Genomic DNA, 24,539 nt, shown 5'->3' on the forward strand with positions numbered 1-24,539 from the left:
TGAATGTAGTAGGAATAGAAGGTGATTTGGGGACATTAAAAACTTTGGGGTCTAAAAGACTCTGTTTGTGTACAGAACAGGTAGAGCACAAGGAGCAGGAGGCTCCATCTACCTCTACTGCCCTCTGCAAATATTCCTCACGCCTGAACTTGGCCACCTCAGAAATCAAAAGCAGGAGCTCATTCTCCAAGTTCTCTACAGTCCCTGCTGGCCTCTGTCCTAAGGTTGCTTTCATGGGTTTCCATTTGTACTGTCAAAAAACATCAGTGTGAGGTTTCAAATCCCATTTACTAATGAACTCTTTCATCTTTGTGAATGGGATAAAGGGATTCTTTGTTTGAAAATAAGGATTATTTTTTCTTGTTGTTCTGCTCATTTTTTGCATCTTTTCACAAGCTTTTTGTTTTCAGAAAACATAACAAGACAAAACTGTCCCCCAGTTTTAACAAAGAGCCTGACATCTCCAATTTGAAGAGAATTCTTGTATATACTGAATTGCATGCTGCCTGCTGCTCAATTATTTCACATCTCTTTCTTCTCCCCAGATCAGCAGGTGAGATTTGGGAAAGTCTCCCCAATGTTTACCAGCTCTATTAAAATCAAGATCTCTAGAAGAAGCTCATAATGAATAAAGTCAGAAGCCAACAGGAATGAATTGCAGCTAAAGTGATTTTGATAGAGATGATCCCTATAACCCGGCTGCTTCCAAGCTTGGCCCTGAGGCAGGATTTTTAAATTAAAAAAAGAAAAGGATATACATACTTTTTAATCTGATTTTTTATTGTCATGCCCTGACTTTTTTTATAGTCCTTTGCGAATTCTGGTTGGCTTACGAGCTCTTGAAACCTGGCGTCATCATCTTTCTTTCTCTTCCCCCTCCCCGCCCTTGTAAATTTTACAACATCCTAAAACCATCACAGAAGAGGTAAACTATATATTCTAAAACTGGTGAATGATGAGGTTCACATCATCCTGCATATTCTTGCCCAAGAGCCTTCCAGGCAGGGACCACTATGAAATGACAGTGTTTTGAAGAGCTGACAGGGTAAGTTCTGACTTTCCAAAATCCAGTTTTAATCACTCCCTCCTTTATTTTTGTATTTTTTGGCAAAATGGAAAAGAACATCTTTAAAAGGCCAATTAACCCATGCTGAGTAATCTGAAAGTGGATGCACTCAAAATAAAGGCCTTAAACTGGTACAACCACACAGGTCTACAAAGATTTTCCAGACTCTCACAGGCTGAGCCTCTCCACAAAACACTTCCCCCTTTCTTTGTGGAAATCCTTTACAATCCTGGGTGTCAGAGCCAGACACTTGTTTTTTTCCCATTGCAATACAGCATAGGCTGAAAGTCCCCAGTCAGTAGATATGCTTGGGTAATGAGAAGCATGTGACTACGTGGAGAGGAGTAACTACGGCTTGAGTTGGAAAGAGACACGCTTGAGGGGGTCTTCCATTTTTAATTCGTGAGAAGCAGCAACCTGACCCAACAACACACTCTCAGCTTCCTCTGGCTGACTCCATTCTCACAAACTTAACGCAAAATGCTCTGTTTCAGTGGTAATTCCCAAAGAAGGGAAAAGGTAAGCCCTGAGGAAATCCTGCTCGTGCCATTATGGAAAGAGCATCCAACTGGAAAACCTGGTCCACAGTAAGGAGCAGGTTTTCAAGAACCCCGGCACAACCCAACAGCCTGTTGGTGTACTCACAATCAGATGACCCTGTGTGCGCGTGCAGGTTTGTTGGTGAATGTGGTGAGTGGATGAGGGCTGGGCTCAGAGACGGAACAGCTTCAAAGTTCAGGCAGGGAAGGCCTGGCTTGGCGCTGCATGCACCCGTCTGAGTAATCTCATTCTCCTCAGACGCCTTCTGGTTTTCAGCTGTCTTGGGTTTCTTCCTGAAAATAAACAAAGAGACCTTTGAAGGGACTGACTGCATATTTGGGAAAAGGCATTTTTAGAATCTGTTAAAGATAACTTTCCTTCCCCCCACCACCCCCTCTCTCCTCTCTTTTCCCTTACAGGGAAGGGGGCAGAGAAGACTTTCCTCCATGCTTCTTGTTTGGAAACAAGCTGCTCCTTGTTTTGACTCTGATCCAATGGCCCTGGGACTGTTACAGCAAATAGGCCAAGCACGAAGCTCCTCATTCTGCCCCTACTGATGACATATAAAATGAAACTCGTCCCAGTGGTTTAGACAGTTGGAGCTCCATTTGACAAATATTAACCAAGGATGTAGCATTCTGAATAGAGAGTTATACAGAAATGTAATAGAATTGTTTGAAAAGCAAACAAATATGCAAGTTCCCAGTTCAAGACAAAACAGTACAGAGGCTCATTTTGTAGGGAAAAGCACTGAAGTAATTTTGAGATACAGAGGTCATCTAAGTAAAGCATGAAGATCTGGAGCCTGAAACAACAGTCTATGAGCACTGTGCATGTGAGCTCTCAACCCCTCCCTCCACCCAGGGCCTCTGAGCATTTTGTAACCAGAGGAATTAAGCCTCAAGAGGAACACTAAGCAGGTAGTTAATCGCCACCTTTGTTTCAGATGAGGAAACTGAGGCACAAAGAGAAATGGCAGGCTTTGAATCACACAGCGAGCATACTGCACAGGGAGGCAAGTGCCCACACCTCCCTGTTCCCCCTCTGTTTCACAGCTGAAGGTGCTCCCTCCTCCACTCCCAGAGGCAGGTAAGCCGCCCAGCCAGCTCTGTCCACAGCTTCCAGCCAGGAACACCGCCAGCATGTGGCCATGGCACTTCAGGAAACATCCGGCAACTCCTGCCAGGCAGCAGGGAGGGCTACAGCCATGCTTCCGAGAGAGCAGCAGGAGCTGGGGAGGCCGAAGTCCTCCGAATAAAACGCTGTTATCTCCTGCCCGAGGCGCAAGCAGTGGCGGGTCACCCTGGGAGCAGGCCCTTCTTGAGGCAGCACCTCACGCTGCTGGGCAACCGTGGAGCAAAGGTCTTCCCACAGCATGGAGGTACCACCAGCGCCAAGGTGTCTCTGCCTGGCTTCCACCAAGGCCCCACAGCCGTGGCCCAGGCTCTCTGTCTGCTGGCAAAGGCCCTCTCCACAGGGACAGACTCGCCTCCTGAAGGGCCGAGGCAGGAGCCCCTTCTCCCCACAGGCATCTTCTCACCCGCATCCCACCCAGAACAGCACACAGGCTGACACACCAAAACGTGATTTTCTGAGGATGGGACGGGCCTCTCGATTTTTAAACAACAAGAAAAAGCCCCATTCCCGCAGAGGGGTGTGTGTGTGCGGGACACCTGGCAGGGGAGAGCAGAGGCCCGGGCCACAGCCAGTTACATAAAGGCATTACATAAGGGCGGCACGCCTGGCCGGGGGCAGGGCTGGCACCCGCCGCCATTTCCCGGCGGCCGCCGTCGGGGGGCAGCAGCCGCCTGGGTCCGGCCCGGCCCGGCCCAGCCCGGCCCGGCCCGGCGAGGTCCCTCCCCAGCCGGAAAGCGAAAGCTCCGGAAGAGGGGGGAAGAAAAATTGTAATTATAATGAAAAAAAAAAAAAAAAAAGAAAAAGTTAAACGGGCCAAAAAAAAAAATAAAAAAATAAAAGAAATCCTCCCCCAGGAGATGCTGGGCCCAATCGGCCGCTGGCACCTGCCCGGCGCTGAAGGGATGCCCTGGGCTGGCCTAAATGCAGAAAAAACGCGCTCGGCCCCAGTCGGAGGGGGTTTCGGGGTGCTGCAGGGGCTGAGCTGAGCTGAGCTCTGCAGGTGAACTCCCGCCGATGGAGGGTGATGCCGATCGCCTGGCAGCTGCTGGCAGCTCTGATGTGTTTTGGATTACCGGGGCTAAAAATCCCCCCGCCACGGGACAGGCAGATGGCACTGCTGCTGTATCCTCCACGTATATCATCAATATGCTCAAAATATACCGGGCTGAAGTCTAATCTGATCTAAATCAATAGATGACCAAATGGACCTTACTTAAAAGTTGTAGAGGTATAGCAAAGGGCTGAACTGATTTACTCCATTTTAAATGGGAGGAAAATCAAACCATTTTAAACCGTATTTTTTTCCCGAAGCATCTTGTCACTCCAAGCTCGAGCATGCTTCCGTCTGTTCCCTGTTCTTCTGTCACTGGGATCCATCTCTTGCTACACGGATGAGGATGCAAGAGATGCAGAGCTTGTACGTGGGCACATGTAATTTAAAGTATATGGACTGCATATGTTTTGTTTGTAATGGTCTGTGTCGACCCTTGGCATACGAACTCTAGCACACCTTCACACGCTTCATTTACAGATCCTATGACTTTCCCACGTGCAGCCAGCATGCACTGGGAGCTGCCGGGAATCTGTGTATAAAACAGTGCTTTTTTACAGCATTACTACCCAATAATCTTTTGGATAGCATGGCTTTTTGTCCAGGCAGCAAAAGATGTATGTAGGCTTAGATTCTGGATGTATGGGGTAATGAAGTCCCAAGCGCCTTGAAGCTGAACTGCTGCATTTAAGGTCTGTTTTCAGCCCAGAGTTAACCCAAGTTACACGCTCGGAATACAGCCTCTGACTCCAGCTCTATCCACACACAAAGTTGCCTCCCCTGGGCAGGACGCCGTTGTTATTTGCAGGGTAGGGGCTCAGTCTGAATAAATACAACTTGTTGTCCGCTAGCACAGCCACAGTTGTGGTGTTAGACCAAGCACTGACTGATGCTTCATCATGTGGCTGATCCCACCTGTGCATCCCAGGCATTGAAAACTCATTGGAGGGACAGGTTAAAAAATACTTTAGCAACAGATAGTGACACCAGCTAGGCTGTGCACAGACCCCCCTGCTTCTTCCTTTCCAAACCCATTTATTTTCTACTTCACTCTTAAGGCTGACACTACGTTATCAAGATGCTCTTGTGTCGTCGCTTTTGCACATCAGAGTCCTGCAGCTTGGTGACGTGTGCTCACTAGGATAGGAAGAGAAGCAATGTTGCTGACTGGCACTACCGGTGACACCTCTCCATAGCAGTTTGTTTCTCTTACACTGTTCAGACATAGACATGCCCTGCATCTTAGTACCACCTGAAAGGAAGGCAGGCTTCCACATGAGGAAGGCTGAGTAAGGGAGACAGCCAAGTCAGCTAAGGATCCAAAGAAAAGTTTTCAGACAGGAAAAATCCTGTGGACACTGTGATCAAAACTACCTATGAAGAAACCCAAACAAGGTTCTTCTCCAGTCTGCAATGTCTGACTGCTGTTGCCAGCAAAGCACAATGGGCAAAGCCAGAAAAACCCTGCTACTGCTGTAAGTATATTGCTATCCTTTTGCCCTACCTTATCACCCATATAGAAAGCTCCTACTGCTATGATCTTCACCTATATATTCTAATTAAATATTCTTACATTCACTTACATAGTCTACTTCTATTGCTATCTAATTGCTATAGTCTTCACAGGAAGAGTTGTTACGTGCTGGATCAGGTTGTGGCATCTCCATCCTTGGAGATTTTCAAAACTTAATTGAACAAGGCCCTGAGTAACCTAATCCAACTTGGAAGTCAGCCCTGCTCTGAGCAGGGAATTGGACTAGAGACCTCCAGAGGACCCTTCCAACCTAATTTTTTTTTTTTTCTGATTGCACACTTCTATGAACACTTCCATCAGCAAGCTCTCTAATATATCTCCATGTTCCAGAAGGTAAAATGGCATACTAACTGTGGAAGAGTATGATTTGTCATAGCTATGTCAAAAAGTGTGAAAGTGAGAATGAAACAAGTAATAAATATTGTTTGTGTAACCTTCCCAAATTATACCTATCTATGTATCACGCCTAGACTTCATTAATTGTCAGTCCTGTGTGATTATTTCAGTAGTAAGGGTCAGTCTACCTTGCTACTTTAGTTCATGTGATTATGTTCTTCTCTACCCACTAATCCTGGAAACAATAAGTTTGCTATTTTCTTGTTAGTAAAGGCAATAAAAGTTGCAACTTATTTGCAAAAGACTTGGGAATGTGCCTTTGGAGTACGGGGCTCCAGTCTGATATCCAGTTATCTCTGAGCTCCTTCTCTACACACACCTGTGGGGCATTACAGGTCCTTGCAAATACTGTCCTAATTCTTAAAATTATCAAAGGGCCATCATCATGTTTGCTTCTTGTGAAGGACAGCAGAAGGCCAATATAGCAAAGAGATGGCACTTCTGTATATGGACCTGATGCACAGCTTCCCAGAAGTTGAGGACAGAAAAGATGCTGACCTTTCCAAACTAATCTGAATCTTGAGAGTCACTGCAGAATTCATATTTGCTACTGATTTATAAAAGATTTATCCGGTCCATTTCTGAACAGCCTACCAACTCCACCTCTTTACATTTTCTATCCTATGTCCAGGTACTTTTCTTTTGTGTTATTCACTTTCAGCATTCCCTTATATTTTTTCCTGTTATTTTTCATTATGTTCATTTACATCACTTAAAATATTTTATCTTCTTTCTTGATTGTATGCTCTCCAGTACCTAACATCAGGCTAACTGCATCCACTGTCATCCCTGAACTTAACTGTGCATTATCAGCGCTTTCCAGCTCGTGTATAAAGCAAGATGTACAATCACTGCCATCTTTTTATTTCTGCTTTCTGTCAGTATCTTCACTGCAGTGAGGTATTCTCTCCTTTCCGTGTACCTTGACACTATACTATCATACAGCAAGGTCTCAAATGATGGACAACTCACAATGCTGCAGTGACTGCAATGATCCGGGCACTGGCTGCAAAACAGAATTGGCTCCTTTCTGTTTAATTTGAAGGCAGAGCAGATAATATTTTGGATAACCTAACCTCAAAGCTATCTAGAAACTAATTACTACCTCTGAGCTTTGGAATGCCTTTAAAACCCCTGCTACACTTCCCCCTTCTTGCTGCCACTCTCGCATACAGCCTTCTCTCCCCCAATCCTCCACTTGCTCTCCACACATCATTTCTTTGCGTGTACCTCCCTTGCAACCATTCCTTGAGTTTGGAATGAATTTCCCCTCGATGAGTTAACATGTTCTCACAGTGGGGCCACCAAACCAGGTCTCTGTCAAAAATAGGCAATGTATGTTGTTGTTTTACTTCTCCCACAGCAGCTATAACTAATGCTTGAACCTTCCCTTACACAGGGAACAGCTCTCTGTCCTGCGGAGACACCAGGTTAGCAACGAACAAATTAGCTCAGGTATAGGAACCAGCGTAGCTCTGCAGAACCCACAGTAGCATCCTGGCTCTCGGGGGAAGCTATGATAATGTGACTGCATGAGAATAATACTACATAATGAACAATAATGAGGCAGTTTTCAGCCTCTGAATACAGGGAGGGCTGGGTCACCAACCAGACCTTTGTTCATCGCATACTAAACAGCACAGAGGGAACATGCCACAGGGTTGCTGATGTTGTTACAAGTGCTGCTGCTGGCTGAGTCTGCCCACCCATGTTCCAGGCATTATTTCTCCTCCTCACAGATATGGCATCACCTTCTAGCAAGTGCCCTCAGGTCAGAGATGCCTGTAAGTGCCCAAGCACTGCATTTAACTCACTAGTGTACAGTTTGTCTGTAACCTTAGTAATTCACAGCAACTGTATAAAATGAAAAAAAAAAAACAACTGGCTTTTCAGATCCTAAAAATATGAGAGTGTGAAAATAGTTCACGTTTGATTTTAAGTGATATTTTTCCCGAGTGTTCTGCTACACATTCTTCCTCTGCCTGTGTGCGACTAACACAGCTCCTGATATCAGTGCTTATCACTGCCAGTGTTGTGTCTCTTCCAGACATGACATTGACAATACATATTTAGAAACTGACAAAGTGAAAGTGAGAGATGAGTACAATCATTGAATATAAAAAAACCCAAAGCCCAAAAGAATAGCAAAAACACTGAAATCTGCCCAGAGACCTCACCTCAAAATTCAGGGCACACTAAACGCCAAAGCTGATGGTGAAACTTCCCAAGACGAGCTTGTTTTAAACCACCTGAGCCATCTCTGTTTTCCTGCCAGAAGTGTTGCTTCAGTAGTTGAAAGTCCTGCACAGGCTGACTGCCTGAATATTCACACAGCTTCTCTGATGATTTTGCAGCCACATTGATCTTCATGCTGTTACAGCTACATGACTGGCAGTTTGTTTAAAATCTCTGATTGCAAGTTTGTGTCATACAATGGAAAACACAAACTCCTGAAAACATCGCCATAAAATGTAATATGAAAGAGAAATCCCAGCAGAACACTGCAGAGCAAGAACGGGAGACACGGAGAACTGACAAGAGAGGCCCAATGTTCTAGTGCAATAAAAGCCTGGAAAATTTAATCAACGCAGAAAAGTAAAATAAACTCCAAAATCCCTTACAGGAGACTGATTAACATAATTAAGTTAAACTCAGAGCTTAAGTTAAACTAAGACTGAAATGTGCTGGGTCTGTTTCAGACCTGAAGTGGGGCTTACATGCCCCCAGATTTGTCCATTTTTTCCATCTAAACCACAATTCTCATGGAAGTTAGGCCCTGCCTACAAAACTTGCCTGACTACACCCTCAGAGCATCTCAGCTACAGCAACACTGTGACAATACTGGGAAGCACTAAGAGTTGATCATAACGTACCATAACTATGAGCTCTGCAGGGAAAAAAATGCAAATAACATACAGTTGATAATTTCAGAGCATAATAAAACCACAACACAAAGTCAAAATTCTCTCAGGCAATTTCATCTATGTAATCCAGCCAAATTTACCCAATTGTAATGGCCTTAGGAAACACCAGCCCAAATCACAAATGACTCAAGGCCTGGAAAGAACAGCTTAGATTTTTAAGGAGTTACAGTAAATTCAATCAGTATTGCATGCAACACCAAAGAGAGGAAAGGTGTCTCATCAAAAAGTAACAGAAATAAAAAAGAAGATAAACACTCCAAAGACAAACGAGGATGAACCAACTAGAACAGCACAAACTTAAGCAGTAAGCAGGGAAACCTGCCAAACTAAAAGATACAAGTAGATCAAACCAGCCATTGCTGAACTATGCTGTGAGGCTACAACTTAAATATTTAACAGTTTTTTATTGACATATTTTTTGCCCACATAGTTCCTTGCAAATTTCAAAAGCAAAACTTAGCTTACCCTCATCAGTAATGCTCACAGGTGCTGCAGTTTGTTTTTGTTTTTTAAAGATGTCTTTTTTTGCTGAAACAAGAAGTCTTTTATAAGAGATAAAATATACTCACAGTGGTTTCCAAATGGTATCACTCTTCAGGTAAATTACTCCAAGCCTTGGACTTAGTGCAGACGTTCATTGGGGCAGGGAACAGAGAGAGGCTGTGTCTGTACCAGAAAGAACCAAAAGGAAAGGTCAGGGGAAAATAATAATTGTTTACTGAGAGCAAGAAAACTTACTGCAACACTAACTGGCATTCTCCACTGTCAGTACAGCTGGCTGCAGCCTGGTAGGGCCAAATTCTTCCCAGTTCAATTCCTCCAGCCCTGGCTGCAAACAACAACAGAGTCAGTCCCCAGTTACCCCAGTCTGCCCATGCAACCTATTCTGGTGAAGTGAGGAGGAGAGGGAGGATTAGCCAGCAAAGCGCTATCAGTAGGATTCATTCTGAGAAGTTGCTCACTCCAATGGCATGAGCACGGAGCAGTGATGGAGAGCTAGCACAAACTTGGCACTCAAGTGCATCTCATCAGAACAACAAGGCTAGTCCTGTTCAGAGCAACAACAAACACTTCCTCGGGATTGAAAGGCAGGAAAAGGAAGGAAAAATCCCCCTTCACTTCTTTTGCTGTCTTTACATCACAAAAATGACGGCTCATATCAAAGCAGAAACCCCACTTATCTCCCATCAGCCACCAGGTCTACTGCGGTGAGACCCGTGAAATAACTTATTGTCAGCCTTTAAGGAAAGATTCAGCTCGGCAGCAGTTTTATGTCTGACATCTCCTGAGCTAAAGAGGGAGTTGGACTCAGTGGACTAATACAGAAAGGGATCCAAAGAAAAACCTCAGCTCCAGTATTTATTAGAGGGTGATTTCACCACCCAGACCTAAGTTTTTGGGAGTATTTACATTTTTGGGGGACTTGAATCCCTCTCTAGACTAACAGAACTCCTCCTTTGCTAGCTTCTTATGATCTTTGGGTGTCTCACTGTGGATGTTGGAAGTATGTCTGAAGTTAACATCCAGGGACAGAATTAAATCCTGCTCACTTCACTTATGCAAAGAACTCCTGGGACATCAGCATATTCAGTCCTACCCACAGTGAAGCCAATGGTGCTATTTCCATGAATAAATGATTTTGCCTACTCTGATCAGACAAGAAAAGCAAATATTTGCTTTATCAAAGAAATCAAGAAGGTGAAGAAAAAATGATAAGAGATGTAATTGTTATTTCACAGGTAGTTAATGTCACTGTGCAAGTTGGAATTTATGTCTGTAAATGCAACACAATAAAAAAAACCCACTGTTCGTGCAGCAGGAACACTGGAATGAGCGCCAGCAGACACAATGAAGGATTTTAGATGACACTGTAATAAGGTACTTCACAAAATATACATTCAGTTTTATGTTCAATTTATACATTTTGTAATGATGACGTTTATTGGTGACTGGGATATATGTTACATACTGATTTCAACAGGCTACACGAAACCTGGCAGCTACACTTCACAGGGGCTCAAGCAAACATTTTCTTTGATTCCAGTTTTTGTGGGTTCTCCCCTCTTGAAGTCTGCTTTGAATTGCAAATTGAGTAAATTTAAGTAAATTTAAACACACACACACACACACACGCAAATCCTCAACTTAGCCTGAACCTCTGAGTTTCACCAGGGCTTGTGAGAGGAACCATATGCCAGCATCAGGTTAGCTCAAAAGAATTACATAAAACAGTGACACCTTTGACCAGTACCAAGGGTTGAATTTCAAAGGTGCACTAACGCCCAAGGATTCTGTAGATTTAAGTTCTTACTAACACTCAGCATGGCTTACTTTCAAGCTCTCCTTCTCACTTCAATATACGCCCCACCTGTTCTGTTAATGCTGACCTTGCTTCTTATATCCACTTTGCACACATCAGTCTGTCTTTTATCTGGCTGTTGCTCGCCTTCTTAAGGCATAAATCCTGCATGCCTTAAAGAGTGCCCAGTACTTCAGTTAACATGCATTTTTAACTTGTACTAGAAGCAGAAAAATCACAGGATGGGGTCTTTTGTCTTTACTTCGGCAGAACTCCTGCTCATTTCACTCCTAATTTCACACAAGAGAAGCCTAAGAACTGCATGTACTAATCCTGCATATTTTGTCACCTCTCTTTTTGTGCCATTATTGCTCTTCCAATCTCTGGGATCCCAATCCAAGTGGCTCTCTAATGTAGCACTGCCTAGCACTCAATCTGGCTTCACATCAAGGGTCAGGCAGACAAGTTGTTAGAGATGGGCTGTTCAAAGTCTTCTACAAAATCTGGGCACTAAAATCTCTGTGAAAGGCAATGCTTAAAATATCTTCATTTTTCTCCGTCATTTTTGCTATGGGCTGGGAAGATACCTTTTTTTCCCTCCAGTGTGATGAGCATAAAGCACTGAGATCAGCAGCAGCTGATAGGTACATTTTAAGTACATAAAATCAACAAAGCTGATGGTGTTTCAGAGTACATGGGGAGTGCAACAGAGAACGAAATACCCCTAAATTTTTCTAAAAATTTTAATCTAGCTTGGGAAAAATTAGAGGAAAAGGATTTTTGACCATAAGAAGATTGGGCAAAAAGAGAGACAAGCAGGACAACAGGGGAATGGGATGTGTGACATCGGGTTAAGTCACTCCTCCCCTCTCTACCTGGGCTCCTCTATCCAGAAAAGGAGAGCATTAACAATTCTGCTCCATGAGGTACTGTGTGCTTAATTAAGATTTTGGAGGATAAGTTTTCTGCATGAATGCATTCCAGAAATGCAGACTCTTATTACTTAAATATTTCCACTAATGATAGTAACTTGGGCATTTTATATATGCTCACTTTTATTCCACCTTGTTCTTCCCAAGCTTTATCTGGTAATTTAGAGGGTGTAAGAAACATTAGTCGTATTACTGTTTTTATTAAGGAAGGTCTGTTTTATGATAGCAGTGATGTACTACAGATTGTGATTTAAGATGTACACTTTAGGTCAATTCTATACTGGCTTCGGTGGAGTTGCAGCGGGCATAAAGTCAGGAGAAAATGTGGTACTTTACATAATAATGCTGATGATTAATGGGCTCCTGGACCATAACTCCATATTCTGAGGCACTGATCCTCCTTCTCCTCCTTCCTGAAATTTGTGTCTTGACCCTTTCATCTCTTGTTATCTACCTTTCTAGAGCTGTTCATTAATCAGCACCATTGATCTGATGTGGTCTGTCATATCATATTACTTAAAACACACGTAAGCAAGCATTGGCCTGACTGCTCTTTACACAACACACCATCACAATATTTCCTTTACAGATGACTTAAATATTACAAACAACAATTTCCTGCTGCTGCTTGGTCATGAAATTTGCTTTTTCTAGGTTGGTTCCTGCAGGATATTTCTATTTCTCCCCCTGGCTGTACTTCTTTCTGCTCAGAGACACCATCAAACACCTTCAGTATTCCCTGTTTGTTGGGGGCACTCATATGTCTGACCTGCAAAAGACAATCAGCAGAACAGCTCTTTCTCTTTGCTTGACACCTAGTATCACAGTCTTCTGTTACTTTCTCTTAGTAAGTCCTGATCAAGGGGACTCAATTTTTTTAGTTAATTGCTATTTATTTTATCCCTGCAATACTTTCCCTGATATCTTCAGAAGTCTGCTTCCTTCTGCCTTCTGTGTGATCCCTAGTAATGAAAAAATTAAAAGAGGAACTTCTTGTGAGCTTATTTCTGATTATTCTTATTTGCTGTGATGGCACAGCGCTGTCTATCATGAGGCAATGGAAAATAAGAACTTGCTAGTGCCACAGAAGTTAGTACGTCTGATCTTAATCCACATATTGTACAGTTCTCTTGAGTAAGGTGGAGTCAATTGTAAATGATGCTTTCACAATCATGATATATTTTCAGACAGAGCTGTCTAGCCTAAATGCAATTCTTTTTTGGTCACTTTTTCTCTCCAGAAAGAGCATTTGGGGTGAAATTCTTAAAGTGCCAACAAGAAGGAGAAGACGAGACACAAAAGTGATTCAAGAGCCAACTTGCCACATGAAGTGGGTTATTCCAGATGCATTTTAATGTTTCTTTTTCAAAAGAAAACACGTTCTCTGACTAGGGCATTTATGTTACATGAACGTAAAGGTTAGGCTGTTGGCTACCTATAGATAGATATCCAACCATAGTGTCTTAAACAGAAATTAAGATGGACTGGGATATAAAAAAGACCTTTCCAACAGAGGTCAGAACTTGTGCCACAGAAAACAGAAAAATTTAGCAGCACAGGACATGCTATCAGAAGGCCATAGCATGAATTTTTCACAATAGTCAGGGCTTCATCTAGGAGAGGAAACTGCTCATTTCTGTACTCTACTGGGAACACTGTGTGTCCACTATCAGTAATTGGGCCTGAAATTCATAAATTAATTTGTTAATGGATTAGACATTTGCTGAAAGACTGTTTAAAGAGGCTGGACTGCTCTAGCCTGGTAAAGGCCAACTTCCCACAAGGACATCTTTGCAAAAGTACTAGAGAAAATATCTCTCCCTGAAGTCCCAGGGGTACTTACTGAAATCTGGAATAGCAATGTGGTTTGTAGTAAAGTCTACATCATGTTCCCACTTTTTGTCTCACAAATCCTCTATTACTTGTCTGTATGTATTTCTTTTTTCCTTCTTTCACTGCCTTTTATCTGATACTATAGAATTTCACTTCCCTTAAGCTGCAATTCTTTTCTTAAGTTTGAGTTGGGCACTTGGAATAGGCATTTTCTTGGTCTCACTTTCATCTGTTGATTCTTCTGATATTTATTTCTATTTGCAAGCAGTATTCTCAATGCAACAGCTAACCATACCTAAGAGCTAATGTCCAAAAAGATAACTCTTCTCCTACTGACTTTCCACTCCCCATGCCGAATGGCCCCTCCTGTCCTAGGCAGCGGTACCAGGCATGAACCCTGAACTTTTGGAAGAGTTCTCTGTCATTTGAGATATAAATTGTTGCGCTGCCTGTTTTTCATTAATGAAGATCTCATCATGCTTAGTGTCTTAGGTGTATAAAATGCACACTTGCAGAGAAACAGGTTAGATGATGACCAAGCAGAGCGTAAGTTGTTCTCTTGGCTGCACCTCACTGTGGGTAGAGCAGGATAAAGCAATGTTAGGCAATGTTAAGCATCTGTTCAGACTTTGCACACCTAATTTGAAATGTTGAAGATAACTGGTACCTGGAAGAGACAATGTCAGTAGTTGGTAGGCTTATCAGAGCAGAAGCAGATCACCAAAAGCCCTGATGTAATATTCAGCCAGACGTTCAAATGAATACAAAAATTTATGATGCCAGACTGAACCATGACAGTGCGTCAGTCCATGAGTTATTTTTTCACAAGTGGTAAAAAGAAGAAACCGTATTGTACATATAGATAGATATGTACAGATATGGTAACCATATATATATATGTATGTATGTATAGTTATATATACAATTATTTAAAATTGTCTTATTCTGGCAAAACATTGCTGGGATAACAACACAGAACTCTCTACATTCCTACTATGGAGCCTTCACAATTGTATCTGAATGTTGAATGAAACCACATACTTTTCAAAGCAACTCATTCAAGTGGGGTGCAACTGAGGCAAATACATAAAATCATGATTTTATTGACCTTGGTGTCAAACATGGGGTAAATCTTCTGTGCTCAGTGGAACAGCACCTACATAAGCTTCCCAGGGAACAGACTGATTTGTGGGTAGTGCTTGTATATTGCTAGTGTTGTTGAGTTTTGAGTTCTAGTTTTCTAGAGATACTTACTATTAATAGAAGCAGTTTGAGAGTATAAACAGCCTCAGGCATTCATGTGTTGATGCTGTAGGTTACAAGGCATCAGCATTACGGTATGAAACTCAAAAGGTTGGTGGGAGGGGAACAAGGTAAGAGGTTAAGATTTTGAAGCCATCAACACTGAAGATGGCCAGCGCAATCAGAGTATTGCCTTGTTACCATGAAGGCAGCACTTGGACAACATGATACTGCCTTGCTACCTTAAGCAAGGTTCTCACAAAACCAAAAGTACAGTTGTGCTGCAATTACTACCAATGTTTCTGCAACTGAAATATGAGTTGCCATCACTGCAATCACCAGAGACGAAGAAAATGTGTAGAAATTAAATTGTTAGGGTAATATATCCGCCTAAGCTACTGCTTTGGCTAGATGAGCCAGATTAGCTCATGACAGATGAGCTTCATGAACATTTCATTGCCAAGGAACCCTGTCAAAATATTGGTGATTTCTCCGAATCTGTTCAACATCATGGAGATGTCAAACGAAATCTGAAAGGACATTATTTTTTCAGGAAGAACAAAAACAATGAAAGCATATGAAGAGAACGAGCTCAGTTTTTTCCTGCTCCCCTACACATTGCTTTGGTTTCATTGAATGCTGTCCTTGCAAATACTTTGGCATAAACCTGGAAACCTTTAGTACCATAGATGTTGGTGAATTGAAGAAAGTGCCGAATATCCTCAAAGAACACATCTCCACATTTCAGCAACCAGGTTTGCAAACTGATAATGTATTTTTACCTAGGTGCAGGGACTGTAAAATCTCAACACATAACACAATTTAATGAAGCTTTACACTATTGGCTCTGGTTCTGCCATACGCTCCTCCCTCCTGGTACAGGGACAGCACTTGATTTATCAGTGTCCGGCCACCAAATTTGTAGATCTCATGCTGAAAGCTGATCTCAATCACAAGTCTGAAGTACGGTCATGAGTATGGAGGATGATACAAAATGGTAACTGGTAAAAGTCATGAAAACTCAGGTTCTTTTTGTTGCTTGTAGAAACTGTGACATACTGTTTACGTTCATTTGTGGTATAATTCCATGCAGGACAATGGAATACGACCAGCTTTAAACTTCAATGGATTTGATCCATTTGTCACAGAACTACTCCCTCAAGGAAAAATAGGAAATAAAACCTTCACTCATACATTTGGTTTTCTCACGCACCAAAAGCCAGGTTATTAAATAGATAAACAGAAAAACTGAACACCCTCCTCCCCCCAAAAAAACCTTTGCATCATCTTAATGGAATTCTTCCCTCTCACTGAGCTTTTATTATGTGACTTGTTTTATAAGGAGAGGAAGAAACTTACAGGATTTTTATCTGCCTTTACTAGGGGAAGATGTATATTAAAAATCATGTTTGCATGCATTCTGGGGGGCAAGGTCTGAGACAAGGCATCTTTTCCTCATGTTTTAAGATTCATAACACCAGTGCCCGAATGCTGAGCTAAACGATGTTACTGACAGTCAGGAAAAACACTCAGATGATTTTGAGATTTTTTTTTTGTTTTGGATGACTGTCTCCCGTCTCTGAAGATTTCCCTTGCAAGTCAATCATTAAAGAGTCAGTAACCAACACAGTGAAAAGACTAGGTAAAAAGCACCACGAACATGTTTCCCCATACCATTCTTCCCGTGTGTTTGCTGCCTCTGGCCTCAAACTGTACAAATGAAAGCTTGTTTGATTTATGTCAAAATGTATATATAAAATATCACACAGGATCCACAGAGAAACAGAGTCACTCTGGGCTTTGGTTTCATTATCCACTGAGGAATAACTGACTACAGCCTTGGAGTACGTAGAACTGATCAAAGCATTTGCTTCCTCACAAGCAAAGAGAAACCCACTGTAGATTTCCTGTTTCATGCTTCAGTGCCAAAACACAATGAAAAAAGTTCTAGATGAGCATGTGAATTATTCTAAAACATTGTTCAATCAAATCTGATGGTTATGCACATTTGTGAAACTCATCATTTGAAATGTCAAGTCACTGACAGCAATGTGTCCTGAGGTGTGATATATATTTGTGATAATTATTTGCTTTTTAAAGTTATGTATCATCTGCATCAAAACAGGAGTCTTCTTAAGTGTGCCTGAAATGTAGAGATGTCAGTGCTGGCTGCGTTGTTCAGATCTGGGTTTTAAATACCCTGTGCCAGGAAAGCACAGAGTCAGGATACGACTACAATGCCATTTTTAAGGCATTCTGAGTTATTTTTCACTTTTCTTCTAAAACTGTATGCTGTGTGCCCGATGGAAAATGATTACTAGCATTAATAGTAGCTGAAGTGATTTCTACTCTGTACAGTATATACAGCATGATGCATTAACGAAAGTAGCATAGCAATAATTGTTGTTATTCTTACTCCAGTATTAGCAAATGAAATGATTTATTGGAATTCAGTATTCAGCTCTCTTCTGTGGCTCTTAGAGGCTATTTCTCTGGTCATTTCAAAACTCTCTTGAATGAAACTGAAGGCAGTTGGCTGTTGTTGGATAAGTTCTGCTAACGTAGGAGGGCTGTCTCCTGAGTGCTAAAAAGACCATTTCCAAATCTTCAGCGTCTTCTTCCTTGACAGCAGAAGTTACTACGCAGAATGGTTTAGATGACGCTGACAAGAAATTTTACAGGAGATCTACAGTCTTTCAAGAGGACACATGGTAGGGAATGGCAGTGACTTGAGGGGACCTGATAGCAACTTCCCCACCTTTTACTTCTGGAAGGTTAAACTCTGTAAATAAGCACCTCGCTGGTGTTCGCTTTTGTATTCTTAACATAACACTTTTTCCTATCAGGAAAGAAATTCTGTGAGGAAAAAAATTCTGCAAGGAGGAGATTGGATCTTCAGCTGCAGACAATCTGGCAGCTACCTTACTCCTGCTATCTCCCAACAGAAATTGTTATAAGAAAATGGCCCAGATGAACAAAATGATGAAGGTGCTTGCAGATATTCTGATCTTTGCTACGACCAGCAAGAAGTACTGTAGGAGATGGATCAGGAGTCTTAGCTGTAGGGGAGCTCAGAGCTATTCTAGTTCAATCAGATTTCTCAATTTGCTCTAATGAAGAGTGCTGGCAGAAGTTCAAAGCTACTCCAGGTCTCGACTCTCCCTCCACATTACTATAAAAATGACTGTAGAAGTGTTAACTGCAGAGGAGCCAAAAGTTGTTTTGGTTCCAGCCTTTCCCAGCAGGAGTAACTGAGAAAATAGAGTAGGAGTGCTAGTTCTGCTCACAGCTCCCTCAGCCTCCTGCAGAACACCAGAGACGTTGCCGGGAACATGGCAAAGTGTGCCCAGCGCTGTCTCCCCTTGCAGCTCCTGCAGCCTCAGCCTCTCCCTGCAAACGCCGCCGATACAGATGCACCGGCTCAGTAACTCCAGAAGTCTTCGGAATTAGCATTAACCTCTGCTGCTGATAACCCGACGGCTGTTTGAGAGGCAGAAGGTATCAAGAGGATGGCTGTGTTCAGCCAGCATTGATTTCTTCGGCCTTTTGTCTGTGTCTGCTTTCTGTCTCATTTGGAGGTGGTTACTGTTACTACAAGTAGCATGAATCATGTCTCTGTTAAAAAACAGAGCTTCAATTGTCTTACATAACCCCTGGTAACTGCATGTCTAATAATAGCAAGCCATTTCCAGGTAGGGAATCTGTCTGAGTCCCAGACCCAGACACATGCACATGCGCGCGCACACACACATTCATATTACTTTTTACACCTCACTTCTGGGAAGGAGTGAGCTTTTAACATGTGGTATGACAGTTCTGAGCTGCAGGACCTGGCAACTATTATTTTTAAATGCCATTTTTCACTTATTGCCTTGAGAAGCCAGTCCGGCACGTGCAATTTGCTCCAACAGCCCAAACAGCAAGAGGGAGTGAAATGAAAACCTGACAGCAGTGTTTTGGTTTGAGCAAGCATCGAATGGCAAAGGCCGTGGTTGGATCCTGACCTGAAAGCTTGACTCTTTCTAGACATGAGCTCTCCTTCTGTCTCTTAGAGAAGGCCCACATTTTGATAAAGTTGGTACTTCTCATAGTTCTGGCAAACCCTTATTTTTTCCATCCCTCAGTTTCCCCCTTGAAAAAGTAAAGGACAACATGCAGTTCCCTCACTACTGCAAGGCTAATAGATCATGCTGAAAATCAATAATGAGGTCTTCAAATGAAACTTCTTTGTAAACTGAAAATATTCTTCATATTGTAACCCATGAGTAGTCCACAGAAGGATGAAGTTTCTGAAGATTACTATGGTGTCACAAAAATTCTAAACTTTCATTCAGTAGGAGGTCAAGGAAGAAATTCTGACTGGTAACGTTGCCGCTGTTCTGTGAGACATTGATCTGCCTGTCCTTTTGCCAAATGAGACAAAATTTCGCTGCAGAGAAATGCTACCAAGTCCATCAACTTCAGTATCCTGATTCTGGTTAATAACAAACACAAGACTCTTCAAAGGGAAAGAAGCATAGAATAATAGAATATCTCAAGTTGTAAGGGACCCATAAGGATGATTGAATCCAACTCCCTGCTCCTTGCACGAATACTTTAAATCATACAACTATGAGCATCATCCAGACGCTCTTTGAACTCTGACAGGCTTGGTGCCGTGACCACTACCCTGGGGAGCCTGTTCGCAAGCAGAGTGATTCTAGACTGTTTCACAAGGTCTTCCAAAGAAAACAGTTCCTTCTGACCTCTCTTACCATCAATAAGCATACCTGGGCATCTAAGCTTGGATTATATGGTATTATCAACATAAGAGCCAGGCTTCAGCCACTCCATACTTCTATATTCTGTGAGTTTAAGAGATGGATTCGAAACAGGGATTTGGAAAGTCAATTTGACTTCTGGATTTGTCCAGCTTTGGGAGTTCAGTTTAGGTTCATCTCTTCGCATTGTGGGAATGCAATGAACAACTAAAAACTTAACTGATGACATGATAAAAAATGTTCTCCTTCAGCTTTTATTTCTAAATGTATTATCTTTGTCAGCTCAGACAGTCTTTCTTGAAAGTTCTTTGGAAGTACTTAAAAACAATAAAGCTTAGTGGATCCGATGTCAGACTCTGGTTCTACGCCTACTTCTGACCAAGGCGTACCATATAACCAGGCGGTGTCTTTGGAGGAGTCTTTACTTGCCTGTTTCTCGGGATCTATGGACAATAACTAGAACTTTGATATTGTTATTATGGGATCAAGTGTCTTACGTATTATGAGTCCCTGGATCCACAAATAACCTTACAGTAAAGTCAGAACCGAACTAAACATAAATTGTGTTTTGAACTTACCAACTGACTGGTCTGGCCAACAATTGTCGACCAGCTTTCATGGATGCTCTCCCATTAAGTTACTCATATAGTCTCAAACAGATTTCTGTGGGTGCAACAGGGAAAAAATTGGACTGGTACTTTTATTTTTTATCAAATAAAAGCCTACGGTTCAGCAGCAATAAGCCTACTCTGAGAAGTCCAAAGACCCAAGCAAGTAAAAAAAAACAAATCAAACAAGAAACCTGCTGAGTTGTAAACTGTAGTTTATCAGTATCATGCAGTCATGAGCTGACTGTGTTACTGCCCTAGGGTAAGAAGTTCTTACCTTTTTCTGTAGGAAGTCAAATTAATTTGCCTTCGCTATCTAGTAATCCCCTTGTCAAGCAGTAAGAAATTCAGATATTGGCCACTCTGTGTTACAATGTACTATTTGGAAAGTTGAAAGACATAAATGAATGGAAATCATAGATCATGCATCAGTTGCTGAACTTGCAACATTCCTGCTACAAAAATCATATTAATATTTTAATTGCTGATCATAAGGCTATGCCCCAGATTTTGGCTAAACATCTGAGAACACAATGGATCTTCTGCGTTCAGGTTATTTTTATTAGGATTGAAACTCCTACAGGAAGCACTTTCACTGGTGGCCCACTAAAGGGTTAAGCAAAAGTTGGACTCAAGTTTACAAAGCCATCTGAACTGGCTTCAAGTAGACATGAAACATCTATGCATCTGGAAAATGGAGCTTGCAATTGACTGTTCTGTACCATCTGCTCTCAAGAACATTTTCTGCTTGGGAGTTGCATAAGCAATGAAAAAAAGCACACAAACAACTTCCTGTACCATGTTTTCGGTCACTTGTAATGACGCATTACAAAGCAAAGCAGCTAAATATGCACAACTGTGCCTCACTCCAGATGACAACATGTATTATATAAGAGCAATGCTTGACAGAAAGACACTTATTTTAAGATATCATGACACAAAAAGCACCCAAGGAGAAATATTCACTACACATGAGAGTTGGGGGCAAGAGCCAGGGAGAGTTCTGCCTCCATCTTTAAAGGCCAAGTGCAGTTCAGAAGACAGAAAAATCAAAAAGAGGACTTCTTTGGGTTTACAAAGTAAAATGACAGAACTTGTTGCATCTCCTTCTGTAAAGGGGAGTTTAACTTGTAATGAATGCAGGCTTTTTGTTGTTATTTAATGTCACTTTAACACATTTTAGATTCAAAATTATTCTTATCCCAAAAGCTTTTAAAAATATCATTTGTTTAGATTCGCTTTGTTTGCCTGTTGGGAAGCCGTGGCCTGATTTAATCTCGTATTGCGGCATAAATAAAACAATATCCAAAGGAATTAGAATAGTTTAACCAGAATAAAAATATCTGCCTCTCCAAATGGGTCCCAAGCCTTTAAAACTGTGTACATGTTGGCCTCCTTCTCTTTCCAGTGACTGCACTAATGGAATTGAATGGAGACATATGGGGAAAGCCCAGTACCCGTGCAAATGCGGTGAACCGCTGAGGGTGAAGGGGGACTGGAGCCTAGACTGAAGGAGGGTGTGAAGCTAAAGGAAGGCAGTTTGCCTCTACTTTGGTGGATTTTTGATGCTAGAGTCGAGATGAGTTTCCCCGCTAATGAACAGACTCAGGCTATCAGTCCACAACCGTTACCACGGGATCACTCAGCAGTATAGATCTGACCCGGTTTGGGCATCAGCCCATGATCACATTACTATCAAATTAGCAAGAGTTTGTGTCGCTGTAAGAGAACAGATGATATATAATCTAGCCTGAAGTCAGAGTGGCGCAGACAGGTGATATCTGATCTGGCATAAAGCCTGCCATATAAAGTTAATCCATTTGTTCTGAAAACATTCAAACCAGTATTTGGATTTATCCTAGATCAACATTTTGTGTTATATGGCTACCATGTTTTTGATAGGGTATTATGACCCAGATCCACTGTGACATCAAACCACAACTTCAGAAACTGTTTGGCCCAGAGATTTTGCATGGAAACAACCAATTCTGTCAATTTACAGGGTAGATCTGGGGGCACAAACAGCTCCAGGGGAGACAAACTCCCACCCACCTGAGAAGCAGACTGTCCTTGTAAAGACTAGCCATGTAAGAATAAAGGGGTTCTCTTCCAAATCAGCATCTATTACTTCACACAGGCCAAAATAACTTGGACCACCTATTTTTCTTCTTACCTTCAAAATACGATGGCTTTGTTGTTACTACAGGGCTTTCCTAGATAATGGACCCTGTAGTCCAGAGTTTGCAGGACCAGACTATTCTCAGACCAGTCCATCTCCAAGAAAATACCTCAGCCTGTGGCAACAAAGTCTCAGGTTAATGAAAACTGTTTTAAGATTTCAGATGAATTAAGCAGGTGCACAGTTCACACAGGTCACCTCTGCATGGGAAGGAACATCAATATGTTTTCTGTACCTACAATTCATTAATAACAAAACCGAGTTCATATCCTCTTTGCTACAGCATCCTTCCTCTGCCTCCCTTTGCCACCTAGCCCCCTTCCTGACTCTAATGCCTTACACCTCCAGCCATCAGAAGGGCACCATATGAAATTTTGTTCATAATTACACTGGCAAGTCTCCTCTGGTTTTTGTGGAAGTTACATCCTCATAAACGAGAGCAGAATTTGGCCCTCTGTCTTTTCCAAAGGAAGACTAACGATCAAATAATTTTCTCACATCTCTGTTTGCACTTTCACAGTCTGGTTACATTGATTTGTGTCTCATAAGTAGACATTTCCTTTGTTGGTTACAAATCAATGTTATAGACCTAGTCTGCCTGCACATTTTTCCCTTCCCTCTTACTGTGTGAAAAACAAAGTGCAGTCTCAATTCTTCTTGCTTTATAAATGTGAACTTCCTTGATGAAGCATAAGAGAGAAAAGCAGATAAAATTCCATCTCTCCCTCAAAAAACAGGAAACGTCTGTGCTTAAATTTCTAATTACTGAGACGCTTTATGGTATGATAAACACCTTTATCATTCCAGTCCTGCCACAGCTTTGTTAACCTAGTTATAATCCTCTCCTTCAGATATCGCAAGATTTCCCATAGCAGCCCACTGTGATATCACAGACAGCTATGACTTCATGGCATGAGTAAGGAAAAAAAAGGCAAAGGTTTTAGTCTGCAACAGGACTGAGCTGCCACACAAATCTCCTGGAAAGGATGGAAAAGAAAAGGGTTTGCAACTGGTGCCTGAGAGGCAATGAGCTTTTTGACTGGAGTATGAAAATACAACAGTGAAGACAGCTGGGTATTTTACTACAAATGGATACGTGTGATAACAGAAAAGGAGTAGTAAGAAATGGAGCCATCAATCAGAATATACCAAGTGAAAGGCGGTACAGGTGTAAATGTGGAACGTCTTGGTTTGATTGGCCTTTATTAAAAGATAAAAAAAAAGTTGAAAAAAAAAAGAGTAAAAGCAGCCTCAACTCAATCTCATCAATTTTAATACTATGAAGAAGTTTAATAAGTGACAGTTCCACCAATTTGATGGAAAACTCATGGCTGACAAAATAAAAATAGAAATAGATTAGAGCAGGCATCAATAAAAATAATAATAATAAGGTTTAAAGGATGTGAGATCAAAAAGGAAAAGAAAAATTTTACAAATATGAAACAAGGCTTGCTACACTGCCGTCACCACCATCAAAGAGCATCTTCAGAAGTCAAAAGGGAATTTTATTTATTTTAAAGAACAGCACTAGGAATCACGAAATCTGGGTTCTACTTACACCTCTTCTGGGGAATCTATGCTTGGCCTTGAGAAAGATACTTCAGTGCTCTGCGCTTCAGCTTCTCTTTAAGGCCAATCGAGATAATAACAGATTGACTTCACAGGCATTTTATAAAGCTTAATTCATGAATGTTGAGAAAACAGTTTGAGGTCCTTATGTAGAAACTGCTATATGGAAGGAAAGACACACAGGAATTTGAAGATTTGGGAAACACTTGAAAAAGAGATTGCATAACTTGACCATCTCCTGGAAATCACAGGAAAGAACAAATCACTTCCCTTTTTGGATTTTATTTCCAAAGAAATCTTAAAGCTTCTCAGCCAAATGGGCAAAGAAGTAGCCCCCACAAATGGTTGAAGAATCAGCGAGTAAGTGGTAACAGGGAGCCCTGGCTTTGCTGTGCGCTTGCTCAGCCTCACTCCCTGCTGGACTGCAATGTTGCAATATCATATGCACGTGCCCATTCCCAGTGAGATA

General features: G+C 41.8%; 1 protein-coding gene across 28 annotated transcripts in view; it reads right to left on the minus strand.

The window, feature by feature from the left end:
- Window positions 1-24,539, minus strand: part of ZBTB20 (zinc finger and BTB domain containing 20) — a 487,506-nt gene that overhangs the window by 25,020 nt on the left and 437,947 nt on the right. For all 28 annotated transcript variants that reach the window (XM_054214041.1, XM_054213930.1, XM_054213988.1 and 25 more), the window contains 2 exons: window positions 9,218-9,314; window positions 1,712-1,899 (listed from right to left, as the gene is read on the minus strand). The gene's annotated coding sequence lies outside the window, so the exon portion shown is untranslated. The remainder of the gene's footprint in view (window positions 1-1,711; window positions 1,900-9,217; window positions 9,315-24,539) is intronic.

This window comes from Rissa tridactyla, chromosome 1, assembly GCF_028500815.1.
Source record: "Rissa tridactyla isolate bRisTri1 chromosome 1, bRisTri1.patW.cur.20221130, whole genome shotgun sequence".
NCBI classification, from domain to species: domain Eukaryota; kingdom Metazoa; phylum Chordata; class Aves; order Charadriiformes; family Laridae; genus Rissa; species Rissa tridactyla.